Genomic DNA, 15,819 nt, shown 5'->3' with positions numbered 1-15,819 from the left:
TTCTATACTATAGTAGTAACTGCTTACAGAGAACACTGGTATTACAAAATCATTTACAGTCAACTCTGAACTATCCATGAAATTGCCTATTTCATGGGTAACTGCGAATGTCTTTTATTTTTTCTCTACCATTCCAATGTATACAAAATATTTTGGCAGCATGGTTAACACACAAATATATTAACTTAGCATTTTTTTCCTTCCCATCGAGTTTTGAAAGTGATACCCTACTTTATAAAATCTAAACTTCCCTGCCCTCTATCATGCTTCTATCATTCTATAGTCCCCTAACTGGTCTCTCTGATTCCAGTCTAAACCATCTTCTAGAAAGTTTTCGTTCTGTCAGTACAAAAACTTTTAATGTTAACTCATTACCTTTTGGACAAATGACAAGCTTCACAGGCTGGCACTCAAGGTTTTCTACACTCTGATGCCTGTCTTCCTTCCTAGCCTTATTTCCTATTACCCCTGGATAATCTCTATTCTGGACAGGGTGGTCTAACTGCCCTTCTAATCCATCATGCTATCGAAGCCTCCTTGTCTTTGATAAGGCTGTGGCCTTTCTAGAATATTCATATCATTTTTCTACCTATCTAATGTCTCTCCTCCTTTCAAAAGTCACTTTAAATTTCATTTCTAGATTATATATCCAAAGAAAACAAATATATACACATTCCAAAACATGAACAGAAATAATCCCAGCATTATTTTTGAGAGTGAAAAAGTTGAAAGAAGCAAACTCTTAATTAAATAAGAAGAAATTGGTTAATAATCTATAATAACCAAACAATGGATTTACTGCCATTAAAAATAGGACTGCAGACCCCACACCTATCAGGATGGCTACTATTTAAAAAAAAAAAAAAAAAAAAAAGCCCCAAACAGAAAATAACAAGTGTTGGCAAGGGTGTGGAGAAACCAGAACCCTTATGCTCTGTTGGCAGGAACGTAAATTGGTACAGTCACTATGGAATACAATATGGCAGTTCCTGAAAAAAGCAAAAATAGAATTAACATATGATCCAGCAATTCTACTTCTGGGTATACACTCAAAAGAACTGAGAGGAGGGTCTTGAGTAGATATTTGTACACTCATGTCATACCAATGTTGTTAATAATAGTCATGAAGTAGAAACAACTCAAGTGTCCACTGACAGATGAACGGGTAAACAAATGTGGTATATATACACAATAGAATATTATTATTCAGCCTTAAAAAAGAAATTCTGACATATCTACAACACGGATAAACCTTAGGACATTATGTTAAGTGAAATATGCTAATCACAAAAAGACAAATACCATATAATTGCACTTACGTGAGGTATTTAAGTATAGGCATACCTCGGAGATATTGCGAGTTCAGTTCCAAACCACTGCAATAAAGCAAGTATTGCAATAAAGTGAGTCGTAATCCTTTTGCTGGTGGAGGGTCTTGCCTTCCATTTGTAAAAAATGCAACATCTGTGAAGTACAATAAAACAAAGGGCAATAAAACGAGGTATGCCTATAGTCAAATTCAGATATGGAAAGTAGAATGGTGGTTGTCAGGGACTGTGGGGAGGGAGAAACGAGTTATTTAATGGGTATGGTGTTTCAGTTTTGCAAGATGAAAAAGTTCTGGAGACTGGCTGCACAACAATGTGAATATACTTAACACTACTGAATTGTACACTTAAGATGGTAAATTTCATATGTATTTTACCACAATTTTTAAAAATTTAAATAGAATTGGAGAATAATCACATAAAAATGTTTAGCCTATATTAAGTCGAAACAGTTTTCAAAACAATATTTATGATATGATCCCAATTTTCTAATTTAAAATAAGCACACATATTTGCAAAAAAAAAAAAATCACAGGGATATATATCACAAAATGAACAATATATACCTCCAAATGCCAGAATTATGAAAAGGTTTTACTTTCATTGTTTTTTGAATTTTCCAAATGTCCTCCCACAAAAATGAATTACTTTGGGTATATCAGGTTCTCCACAGAAACAGAACCAGTAAGATGTAAAGAAGAGAAGATTTATTAAAGAAATTGTTTATGAAGTTACAGGCTGAGAAGTCCCACAATCTGCCTTCTACAAGCTGGAGAACCAGGAAAGCCTATGGTATAATTCAGTCTGAGGCCAAAGGCCTGAGAACCAAGGGGCCACTGGTGTTAAGTCCAGGATTCCAAAGGATCTGATGTATGAGAGCTAGAGAAGATGGATGTCCCAGCTCAAGAAGAGAGAGTGAACTCTCCCTCTCTTTGCCTTTTTTCTGGGGGAGTAAAGTAGGGGTAGGAAGGGATTCAAAGGATTGAATAATGATGATGCCTACCCATTGGTGAGGGGACATCTCTTTACTCAGTCTACTGAATCAACTGCTAATTTCCTCCAGAAACATCCTCAAAGACATACCTAGAAATAATGTTTTACCAACTATATAGGCATTCCTTAGCAGGAACACTGCTATTATTAAACTGCAAAAGTTCAGCTTCAGCCTTATACCTACCTTCACTATGAATCTTATATTAATGACCATAACCCAAAGAAAACTAGCCTTCCTTTGAACTTTCACTTATTGTCTATATCAGCAGTGTATAAACTTTTTGATCCTGTATCCCATCAATTAAAAAAAAATTTTTTAATGCCTACGGCACCTGGTATTCCTAGGTGGTCACCCATCCAAGTACTAACCAGGTCCAACCCTGCTTAGCTTCCGAGACCAGACGGGATCGGGCATGTTCAGGGTGGCATGGCTGTAGACCAATTAAAAATTTTTAAGCAATCATCATTTATCAATTATATAAGGTACCACTGTATTAATATGTTTAAAAATTTTTTAAATATGAGATAAAGAGGAAAGACTTTAAAATCATCTAATTTATTAATGGCAAAAATACTCTTTTACTCTATTTTTAATTGATAGCAATGTGACTCATTATGCTTCATTATTATTAAAAATCTTGATTTAACACTTTATGAAATGGTGATTCAAAGGTTTGGCTTTAAATTCAATTTATTTTTATACCTGGCTTTAATGCCTGTTATAGAAAGAAAAAGTACCTCACAAATGTATGTAGAACCAAGTGCAAGAAATAACATTACCACATCACTGATTATACTTTCTGAACTCTCTATTTTGAGATTTGTAAAACAAGTTAGAAAACTTCACCTGGGTTAAGAGTTCATTATTTATCAAAATCATATAATGATGGAATACTTCCAAACATCCATTTTCAAAATACATTTACTATAGCTTGAGTATTTCTAGAAAATCAACAATTTTCTCACTCATTATTTAAAAGTAAAAAGAAAAAGAAAAAAACACCCTGCAGGAACAAATTAAAAGAGTATGAGTTGTGTGTGTAAGTGTGTGTATAACTGGTTAAATATTATTGTCACTCATATGCCAGCTCTGAAAAGATCAGCAAATCTGAAATGGTTTTTTTGTTAAAAAATGAAAAACACATAACATATTCTTAAATTTGATGACTCTCTTGAGTACTTTTGTATGTATGTGGCTATGGAAGAACTTGTTACTAGTAGGTGAAGAACCTGGCTCTGTGCTTTGTGATTAACTTGTGGTTCCATTACTATTATCTTTCATCCAAGATGTGATTTCTCTATAGGAATCATTTTAATTGAACATTTTGTGAAAGTTGGCTTTGTTAAAACTAAATAATATAATCAGTAAACCCACTTAACCACTCACGTGAACTTTATTACATCACGAGGATGAACTAAGTGAAGGATACCACTGTTAATCCCCTGTGCTTCCTTGTTCACTTATTTAAAATGTTACTAGCTGATAAATGAACATATGGAATGACTGAAGGTGCTGGTATCAATCCTTATAATAATATTAGTAAAGATTCCTATCTTTTTTCTGTAGATAAAAAAATGAATATTCCTTAAACTAGGTGGAACCTGACAAAGGAGTTTGGACTTAATCCACAAGACTGTGTGGGGTAAGTCCTTACAGACTTTAAGACATTGGCGTTGACTACATCAATCTGGTAGAGTACTAGGGGAAGCCAAGTACATAACCTAAGAGGACTCCAACATTTCTGAGGACAGAAAAGAAAGATATAATGAAAGCTTGTGATAAAGACAAGAAGGAACATCCTAAAAAGTGAGAGAAAACCCAGGAGAGAAATATCAGCTCAGAATCTCCAAATAAAATAATAAGGAAAAAAAATCCTCCCTTAGTTTTAACAATTAGGAAGTAACCAATCACATCAGAAAGCAATGTTATGTCCAAGACTGAGAGTAGACATCAGACTGCAGAAGCTGGAGTGGAAGATAAGGTAAGGAAATTATTACAATCTCATTTTGATATAAAAATTTTATATAGCTATATATAGTGTATGAAACGGTACACAACAAAATTTTAAGTGGTTTTATCTGCTTAGTAGGATAACAAGCCTTTCCTGACCACCGTATCTAAGCACATCCTCCTCTCTCTTTCCTCCATCCAAAACACACAACTTGTTATTCTTTACCTCTAGCATTATAGTTTGTAATCTTTATAGTACTTTCTCAAATTATAACTATTTACCTGCTTATTTCTTGTCTCCCTCACTATATAATAAACTTATATTTGTTTCATTCGCATTTCTATACCACACCCAGTGCAGTCTAAGACATAAGTAAACTGCATGAATGTTCAATGAATGAACAAATGAATGACTGTCGTAGAAAAAGAGCTGCTAACAATGTCTCATACAGGTTCATGTACATTCAAAACAACCTAAAAACTCAAGTCAAAAAAACATTGTCTTCATTTAGATAATATTACCCGACTAAAATCTGATTCTGGATCTTTACCTTTCTTGTAATACTGGTTAAGAAAACTAGCCATAAAGTGAGTTAGACCTCTGTCATTTAGTAGTTGTGTGACCTCTGACAACTTTCTTACACTCCTAAACTTGTTTCCTCATTTATAAAATGGGACAGCAACAGTATCTTCCTCATAGGGATGTTGTAATATTTAAATGAAAGATTACTTACATAACCTATGTAAGTTCATGGCACAATATTTGGCACACAGTAGACATTCAATAAATAACTGCAACTACTATTGTTTATTATTATAAACATCTTAAGCACTAAACTTGGGCTAAGCCATATAAAGTTTGAAAATCAATTTCAACTTTAGGATCCCAAACCTCCTCTATTGGTGTCCTTTGCTTGTGTGCTCCTAGTTTGGGGGGTTTGGGGAAAGAGAGGGATATAGGAGGCAGCAAACCAATATGGGCAGATATAATATCAGAAAAGTAACCAAGCACAGAACAGTGGTCCTCAAAGCCATGCCAGTAAGAGAAAAAAGAGTACTGAAAAATGATGATGATGGTGAAACTAGAAAACACGGTGGCCTAACACAGAAGCAATTTTGATGACAAACTGTGCCTGTGGGAGAAAATAGGGATGAGGAGGCAGAGAATGTAAAAATAATGCTTTAGAACACATCTGAATAAAGGTCAAAGTTGAATCCATGGGAGTGGAATGGATGAGATAAAAATTACAACCTTTGAGTTGGCCCAAGATCACCTGGCTCAACTTTCTACCTAATATACGAATCCTTTCTACAAGGGGTCTTTCTGCCTTCACTTGAAAGCCTTCAATAATGGAGAACTGACAACTTCGAAAGCAGATTACCATTATAAAACAACGATAATTGCTTTAGAAAAAAAAATATTTCTTTTAGTGAACAGAATCCTACCTCTGTTCAATTACATTACAGGAATAATGGAGTAAATAATACTAGTCATAGGAAAGTAATATTACAAAGGGAGAACGTGAAAGAAAAGGGCTAATGAAAGCTCAGAGCAAGGGGTGGGGCAAATACATCTAAGAGGAAAGGAAAAAAGCAACAAGAAATACTATCCTCACAGAAGCCAAAGGAGAAGTGCCCAGCAGGAAAGGGTGAACAGTAGTGTCAACATGCTGCAGAGAGAGAGGTCAAGGAAGTTACTAACTTCAGAAAGGATACAGGATTAGAACAAATTTAGAACAGTACTTGGGGCAAAAGTCATACCACAAGAGGTTAAGTAAGTGATGAAATAATAAAGGCAACAAGATCAACATCTCTTTGATGGTGAAAGAAAAGAGACTAAGAAAGAGTTAAGCAAGAATATCTTAGGCCATGGGAAACCTGAGCATATTTGCAGGCAAGCAGCAAGAAACCAATGAAAGATGAGATTAAAAAGGAACAAGAAAAAGGGAGAAAGATGAGAAGAGAGGAAAGAATTAGATACACAGGAGAATGGGGTAGAGGCATGAAGATAGAGAGAAAGAGACTAACCACACCCAGGAACTATGAGGCATCTTAGGCTATGCCCCACCTGAAAGACAAGGCTTTGTCAGGCAACAGTGAGAAAATAAGCAAGCTGATCCAGAAAAGTTGCCTTCCATCTACTCCTCTGCCTAATTCCCTTATCTGGAGAGAAAAAAAATCAGCTGGGTTTTGGGGAAACCTGGATTGCCTCACTCCCACTACTAGTTTTAAAGGTTCTGTGTAGTCCAAAGATCAAGAGTGCACTGAAAACACGTTATTAATGAAAAAATGAAGGGTGGCAGGGGAGAAAGAATAGAAACACAATAAGAAGAATTAGGTCATCGCTAATATCTGACTAAAGACTATACATATATAGTTCATAATTGCTTGCTTTCATTCAGATTTTGTTGGTCTTCCTAATAACCTAGAAAAACATTTCTGAATGAATCAACAATCCTTATTATGTGGATGAAGATACAGATTCAAAAGTAACTGGTTTCAAGACCATTTAACTAGTTAACTGTGAAGATGGTATTTGCATTCAGATATGATTCTAAATCCCATGCCTCTGTCTACACCACACTGCCCCTCCAAAAAAAACTAAGTTATTTCACAATTGCCTCCCATACACTTCAGGCACTCAGTGCTTTCCTCTTCTTTATCTCCTTATCAGATCAGTTACTGACCCAATAACATTATTATAAATAATTATTATTTATGTCCATCTTACGTTAAAATAAATGATAGCAATAATAAACATCTGATCATGATAAAAATTTTTAAAGACCATTTTTTAGAGCAATTTTAGGTTCAAGAATTTTATAAAACTGGGACTGCTAGAAAATTATTCTTCAAGGAAATAGATTCTATACATCTTCATCATTACAACTTAATATGTTTATCTTAGCAAAGGGATAATTCTTGAGCTGCAAAGTGGGATAAATATGCTAGAATGGGCCATCATTTTAACACTTCCAACAGGAAATGTTTTCTGGATTCCAAATAATTGAATTATTAATGAACTTTTATAACATGTCTATTTGTAATCTGAGAAGCTATGGATAAAGTAGGAAATTTTTTATACAAAAGCTGGACAGAGATAGCATTTTTTAATACAATGGATTTAGGATTAGTAAAATAAAAAAAATTAAATATTCAAAGTTATTTTTAAAAAAACAAAAAAACGACAAACTTGATTTCCCCAAATTTAGAAGTACTGATATATGCAAGGGAAAAAAACCAACAACTATACTATAATGTCCTACCAAATACTGATTTGATAGAAATCAGTAGAGATTATTATTTCAGTCACAGAAATTTAAAATATCTCAAATATCTCATACTCTAAGAAGTACTTCCCACAATACATTTGGTTACTGGTATAATTAAGCTTCTTTCATATAGTGTAGACACAAATATTAATAAACTCCTATACTATTTAAGATTTATCATCTGACAAAATCTACTTTAATCATAATTTTTAAAAGTACTTAAAAATTTTTAAATTATGTATCATACATATTACTGCTCACAACAATCTCAATAATGAAGCTAAAATTTAAACATAAAGATCTGGGCCTTCAAGAAATACTAATAAATTAAGGGCATTATATAAACAAGTACTTGTCTACTCATCTTGGGCATTAAAAGAGTATGGAAGAAGCTAAAGGAATCCAGAAAATTAGAACAAAATTATACTAATCTAATTTGTTTTTTCCTTATGTTCTGTTCTCATTTGACATTTACGAGACCCTGTGCCTTGCAGGAAACTCTGAATACGTGTTTCCTTAAGATCCTTATTTACTTTTGATCTAGTGACAAGAAGAATCAATTAGAGATAATCTTGGCTAGAAGGATAAAAAGTATAACTATTTGCAACATTATATTCAAATACTTTAAATGACTATAAAATAAGTAATACTTCATGTGTGACATCCTTATCAGGAATATATTTCACGAATATCCTCAAAAACATATCCTCATGTATATGTTTTAAATCTAGATGTTATATAAAATAAAAGCAGTCTTTTTTCCCACTCATCAGAGACTTAATACACTAAAAGAACGTAATTAAGCAGCCAATGAAATTAAGGGTCACAGGCCTAAAATTGAATGATAAAACTGTACTGTGATAAAATGTCTCTAATAGGTAAAAATTTAAGGAAAACCAAAATAACTTGGAGATTTTATTTTACTCATTTGGACCACTGACATGACTATATTACTCATGAAATTTTTGTCATAGTAAATCAGATTAGAATACTGGTATTCTGCTCTTGGTAATTCGGCTGAAGATTAGTAAATAAATCCTTAAATCACTCATTCAAAGTTATTGGAGAATACATGTCTTAATTGTATAAACCATTACACTTATTAAAATGCCTATAAAAATAAAATCGGTACAATTTACCCTACCATTAAAATAGTTACTAGAAGAAATTATATATTAACATATTCCTAAGAAGAACAAAAATGACAGTTGGCTTTATCTACTATTTTGGGTTATTCCTGCTTTGCTTCTTTCCAGAGTAGAAATAATCTAGTGTTAACAGTCTATCTTTGTTAATAAAATATATTTTATATCTAGATCCCTAAAGTGCAGGGTCTTCAAATAATCTAAACAAGTACTCTATAAATACTAAGTAACAATAAAGACGATGCTTTCAAGGAAGTTTTTAGGAGAAAATAAAGCAAAATAGCTAGAAACTCATCCTTGATGAGTCAGCAAGAAGCTCAGGAATGAAAATATTAAATGTCAGCTTAAGGTATAAAGTAAATAACTATAAAGTTCATTCCCCCAAAAAAATTAGTATTTTTATTAATCACTGCTTGGCATTACCGCTACACCATTCCCCACTATTTGAGTCTCTTAGCCCAGTTCTGCCTTCCTAGCTTCTCTACTTAGCTTGGATCCCATGGTCAATAACTTCTAAAGTCTCCTTCCCATCTTCAATTTTCTCTTCCCTCATTCATCTTCCATGCAATGCCTTTGCTTTCTTCCTGGCTGCTGAATACTGTCAGAGAAAAATTATGTAAAACATGCAGATTATTAATTTGTGAATTCCAATCTCAGATGAGGCCCTGCTCAGCAGTCCTTTCATTTATTTATAGTCAAACACTTCTCTTTCCCAGTCCCATAGTATTCATAACAAACTTTTATCACTTTCATGAGCCTAGCTTACCTTCATCAATCCCATTCTTAAAAGGTAACTGTATTTTTACTTCATACCAAAAAAAGAAAAAAAAAAGTCCTCAGATATGTCTTCTTCTACAGCTAAACGTCTCCTATTCTCACCTATACACAACTTCTAACTTTCTAAGGTACAGTATAGGTGTCTACTCTTTTCCAAGATTAATCCAACCAGCTAGCTGTTCTTGATCTCACCTCTTCCCACTTCATCTGAAATCTTGTTCTATTAATTATTCCCTGACTCCTATCTTCAATCTCATCAGCCCGTCAAAAAAAGTTCAAGTACTAAATTAAAGTTCTTTTCCTCAACTTGATTGCTTCAAGCTCCTTCTTCTTACCCTTTCATTGGCAAACTTCTATTCTCTCTTTGGTCTACCTCCTTAGCAATCTCATTGCACTTCCTGCACTCACTTGACTCTGGAAAAGGTAAAGAATGACCTGATTTCTAAATTCAATTGCCTATATTCAGTCTTCATCTAACCTGACTTCACTGCCCTCAAAAGTCAATGAAAATAATAAATGTAGATGGAATGAAAGAATTAGAAAATCACCATTTGTAATCATCCAAAGCATGACTGATTCAAGCAAGTATCATTAATGAATATTAAAACCATTGTTTTAAAAGGTTGGTATGAACAGGATATTTATGTGGCCACAAAGTATCACCCTATAAATTATTTATTAATTAAACAGTAGACATATCTATCCGTTCCCATCTTTACTAAGTGATCAAGCCAGAATCAACAACCGGGGGACAGCCTTACATGATGTGGCGTGACAGGGAGAAAACTCCAGGAATAGGGAACAGTATGTGTAAAGACTTGGAGGGAAGAGAGAGCCTACTGCCAGAAACCACAAGTAAGTCAATATTTCTGAGAAAATTATATATTTGAGGGAAAGTGGGAGTTGTGGAGAGTCATTAGGCTACATAGATAATTGAGAAAACAAATGAATTCATAAATTTGTTAAAGGAATAGGAGTACAGATTTCATGGTGAGAATAAAAGAAAGTCACAGAAATAATCTGAGGTCAGGAATGATGTAATCAAATTTGCCCTCTAGAAAGATCACTGATTGTAGCACAGAGAATGGATTGGAGAAGACTAGAAAAGACCAGATAGGAAACTTGCAATAATTTAGGTGAGAGATGACAATAGCGTGAACTCAGATAATGGCAGAGATAAAGAAAACTGGATAGATTCCAGATCTTTTTCCAGTCCTAACCACTTTTCAATGTCCACACACAAATTTATAACTGCCTACTATGCATCTTCACCTATAAGTCTCATAGATACCTAAAACTCTATACATCCAAAAGTTAAACTCATTATCTACCATCTTTATCCCTCTCTTCCACCTGCCAAAAATTTATTCCTTCTCTAGCTCACTTAATGGCAATACTATTCACGTAGTTTCCCAAGCTAGAAACCCTAGAGCCAACTTGACTCCCTGAGCACTCTACATTCTTCAATTTCTGTATCAACTTGGACTGTCATGGACTCTACCTCTTAAATTCATTACGAATCCATCTCTTGTTCTCCATTCCAACTGTCACTGCTCTAGTTCAGAATTTTATTTGAAGATTTTATTGTGAGGGTCTTCTACTAAAAGTCCTTCTTTGGTCCTAATCTCATTCAACTTCAGAATCTTCTAAAATTCAGATCTTATTAGGTGAACCTCCTTAAGTATTCTTTGATAGTGGTATATATTGTTTGTTGAGCCTAAAAACTCTTCACCACCTGGGCCCAATTTACCACTCAGTTTAGCCAAATTGGGGGGGAGGGGGGAGGAACAGGGCACAAACTTTCTTGATGTCAAAATTTCCAAATTTTACTATATTCACTACATAGGAGAAAAACGTCATAAAACATGATGCATCACCACAATATTCAAACACAAACACCCACTCTCTGAACTTCCTTTTAATCAAAAAGCCAACTATTTAAATATGAAATTCTCCAAATTGGTGGCATTTTTTGCCCTGAAAACTTCCTCCCACTTTCTAAAATCCGATTTTTTAAGTATGCCATATTAAAAAAATTTACCTACCAATACCAACACCACATGACTTATTCTAAATAATATTTCAAACTAGTCTACCTCATGCTACTCCAGAAAAATCTCACTGAATACCTCAAGCTCTGCTTACCTGCAATTTTGCTTTTGCATGATTGTGAAAGAAAAGTTGAACAGTTAATTGTAAGAGATTACAATTTTCCCCATTCACTTCATGTATTTTAGTTAATTCAATTCTAAACACTACAGCACAAACCATAGACTATTGGACGTGTAGAAAAATCAAAGCATCCTTGTGTAAAAGATGTTGAAAAATGATAATGAAACAATCTAGAAAGAGATGAGATTTTTACAAATAGTAGGTTTAAAACCCCTATTTCTTGAGTTAAATCTTCACATTTGAAGGGCAACTACTGGTGGTAGAAAAACCCTTCAAATATAAAGGAAGGTATGAATAGTAATAGAAGGAATTATTCCCAACAAGGGAATGAATCCAGATAACTGCAGCTTATGCTCAAAAATGCTGAAACTTTTTGTACAAGTTAACTTCTGAAAATTTTAATTCTGAAATTAAATATTTTCGTGATTTTTCAAATAGGGTATTTTGAAGACAAGGTAACCTTTCCTTGATAATTTAATTTCACCATTATAACAATAAGTTTCATACCGCACTGTAATAGTGATACTCTCAGGTACAACTGAAGGAAGTCAGTTTGCCCCGATTTTAAAGAGCTTCAAATAATGATAATACTAGTTCTTTTACTAGTTTGTTGTCAATATATTTTGAGAATGTCTCTCTTCTCCCTAGAGAAGTTGTCAGTAAGTCACTATTCTCTACTTTCCTATCTATATTCCTGCCTTTGGCATCCTCTCTATCCCTTTCTAATTTGATTCTTCTGAAATAAGTAACTTTTTTTTTTGAGGTATAATTGATATGACATTAATTATATTAGTTTCAGATGTAGTAACATTCATATAGTGTTTTATAGCTGACATAGCATTAACACACATTACCTAATTCAATTCCCACAATAACCTTATAATACAGGAATTATCACTATTCCTATTTTATTGATGAGAAAATTGAGGTTCATAAAGATTGAGTAATTTATCTAAGGTCATATAGCAGGTAAATAGCAAAAGTGACTCCAACTGTCAATCTTTTCTTTTTTCATCACCAAATTGAGCTTGTTAAAAACAAATTAAAGAGTCAAAAGTGGGGCCTATAAGAAAAAAAAAAAATGAGATTCATGTATAAGCTTTGAAATTTTTTGGCCATTCACAACACACACTATTAATTAATTAATACATTTAGCTTACTTCTTTCTTGGCAGTTGAAGCTACTAGGTGGAAAAATAATCACTTCTAGATAAAGAATATACCACTACACTATATTTCCAATTTCAAAAACCTAGGTACCAATTCAAAACATAATAGTAATTCAAATTTGCAGTAAAATAAGGCTGCCGTTTTCAGGGGGAAAAAATTTCTTCAGATTTGAAGACAATTAGACTAAATAGTATCTGCGTTATGTCATAAATAGATTTCCTTTTACTTTTCCCTCAACAGTGTCTCCCCGCAAAAAAAGTTGTTAGAGTACCTAGAGGGTTCATCTAATCCACCAATCAGTGCCCAGTGAGAGTATTTCCCCACTAGCTCAGGCCCTTACCAGAATCATGCAAACCATAGGTTTAGAACAATACTATTGACATTTTGGGTCAGATAATTCTTTATTGTGTGTCGAGGGTAGGGTGGTGTAAGATATGGCCTATACATTGTAGGATGTTTACCAACATCCCTTGGCTAGATGCCAACAGCACCTCACCTTCAGTTATGACAATGAAAAATCTTTCCAGACACTGCCAAATGTCCCTTGGAAGGCATAACACCCGTTTGTGAACCATCGATTTAGATGTTAGGGCCCTTGGTTTTTGAAAAAGGAGGCCTCCAACCAACTCTGCTAATTATAATTTTTAAAAATTAATTTGGTTTTCAAAATTTGGATTTTTTAAGAAAAGATGGTAATAGTACAAGAAGATGCCTCAATAATATATATGCCATCTTCCTTTTGATTAAAGCATTTTTAGAGGATTCTGTAACATGAATTTCATCCATGTGGGTACATTAATCTCCTCCCCATCCCAAAATTGGGGAAATGTCCAGTTCTCTTCCTGCTCTGCTAGTAAAATGTCAAATATTGTACATACACATATACATGCATGCATACACATATGATAACTTAAACAATTCTAATTTACAAATCCCCATTTCTTGCCTTACATGACCACACTGTCATTCCTGAGCCATGCATCTTAGAGATCCAAGCTTCTACTTTTCAGATTTCCTCATCTGGTTCCTGTCATCTATTTGTGAAGCAAGCAGGAAGTAAGCTGATGACCTTTAAGGTCTTTTCCTACCTACTATCCTAATATTCGATGGCAAAAATACTCTCGGCTTTTACTTATTGACTCCCAGCTGACCAGACCACCTCTTAAGATCACTGAAGCCATTCATGCTAACTTCTTTGCTCCACACTTTGTATTAAATCAATGCAGAATACAACCAAAAAGTATGTCAATTGTTTTAAACATTGCTTATGAATACCAGTGATCAGTTGCTTATTCTCTGACTCAAAATATTTTAAGCATGTAAATTGATTTTAAAAGAAAGACTTTTCAAGAAGCTCTGAGCTGATACCATTTATACGAATAAATCACAATAAGCAAATATTGAGATAGAAAGTAGATTACTGGTTGCCTAAGTCTGGGAGCAGGGGCGAGGAGAATGGGGAGTAACTGCTAATGATAAGCAGAAAGCTTCTTTTTGGGGTGATGAAAATGTTCTAAAATTAGATTATAGTAATGGTTACACACTTTATAAATATACTAAGAATCACTGAATTTTACACTTTAAATGTGTGTACTTCACTCAATAAAGCTGTTGGTAAAAAGTTAAAAGCAGGAAAAATGAATTTAATCAACTTTTACTGATAGAGAAATGCCATTAAAATCAAATTATGCAAATTTTGCTATTTCATGAATTTTAAGATTTGATTTTAATTCTAAATTAAAAACTTCATACTTATCCAGAAATAAATTTTAACTTTTCCAGAAAACAAACATATGCAAATTTAATCATCTTTCCCTAGTAAGCTTTGAATGATTTGGCAGCAATGACAAACATTTCGGAAAGCCAAATGTTAGAATAACAATACCTCTAACAAGAACAAAACATATCAATATCAACAACAACAAAACATAACATGGATGGACTTAGAGGGTATTGTGCTGAGTGGAGTAAGTCAGACAGAGAAGGGCAAATGCTATATGATTTCACTTACATGTGGAATCTAAAATAAAAAAATGAACAAAACAGAAACAAACTCATGGAGAATATTTTGATGGTTGCCAGATGGGAGAGGGACTAGGAGGGTGGGTGAAAAAAGAGACGAGATTAAGAACAAATTGGTAGTTACAAAACAGTCATGGAGATGTAAAGTACAGCATAAGGAATATAGTCAACAAAATTGTAATAACTATGTATGGTGTCAGATGAGCACTAGATTTATCAGAATGATCACATCACAAATTGTATAAATGTTTAATCACCAAGTTGCATACCTGAAACTAATATAATATTGTATGCTAACTGTAATTGGAAAATAAAAAAATATTTAAAAAAACAAAATGTGGACAGTTTTTATAGTTTTGTTAATACATTCTTTTTAAAGAAAACCATCAAGACATTTTTCATTTCTTTTAAAAGTGATCATGTCTCCCCTGGTAGTGTAATAATTCTGAAATTACCAGAGCATAATTTAAAAATAGTCAAATCACAATAAAATTGCAAACATCAAATCCCCCAAACCACAACTACCAATCACCTCAAATTTGCACATATTGATCATTTTTACCCAAACCTATTATGAGTAATGATAACTGAACCATCAAGTAATACCTATATCTAGGAAATTAGACTCTGACCAATAAAAATAGTCAAACGAACAAATCCCATCATTTCTTCTGTTCTATCATAAATGCTTAGAAATCATTAAGGCTCTCAAGGTACTTTTCCAATTAGAACTCTCCCAACAGATTTAGAAAAGTCAACCTGAATGTCAAAATCTGCAGTTTTCACAATAATAGCACACTTCTCAGTATACTATCATAATATCGCTTGCCTTGTAAGCGTTTCCTATTAAGATTGCCCTGGGTTTTGACAAATCAAAAAGAGTCAGTTAAAAACAAAAACCAAAACGATTTAATTCTTCCAAACAACTTAACTCTCCAAAAAAAAGGGCCTCAATAAAGAGCAAAAAACAAAGCTGGTTAAAGGACAATT

At 33.5% G+C, this 15,819-nt stretch overlaps 1 protein-coding gene and 1 non-coding gene across 5 annotated transcripts in view; both read right to left on the bottom strand.

Annotated features, from left to right (window-relative positions):
• VPS54 (VPS54 subunit of GARP complex) overlaps window positions 1–15,819 on the bottom strand; it is an 88,948-nt gene that overhangs the window by 71,957 nt on the left and 1,172 nt on the right. The window contains exon 1 of one of the 4 annotated variants that reach the window (XM_039887000.1): window positions 1,345–1,406. The exons of 2 other annotated variants lie outside the window; for them this stretch is intronic. The gene's annotated coding sequence lies outside the window, so the exon portion shown is untranslated. Of the gene's footprint in view, window positions 1–1,344; window positions 1,407–15,819 lie in introns of those variants that run through there. One more of the 4 variants, XM_039887003.1, reaches the window with a different exon arrangement.
• LOC120622259 (5S ribosomal RNA) lies at window positions 2,642–2,760 on the bottom strand. Its single transcript, XR_005658463.1, has one exon. It is a non-coding gene; the product is annotated as a 5S ribosomal RNA (ribosomal RNA).

Source organism: Pteropus medius, unplaced genomic scaffold (genome assembly GCF_902729225.1).
Source record: "Pteropus medius unplaced genomic scaffold, Ma_sr-lr_union100, whole genome shotgun sequence".
NCBI lineage: Eukaryota > Metazoa > Chordata > Mammalia > Chiroptera > Pteropodidae > Pteropus > Pteropus medius.
Note: the sequence above shows the minus strand (reverse complement) of the source record. Positions and strands in the feature narration are given on the sequence as shown.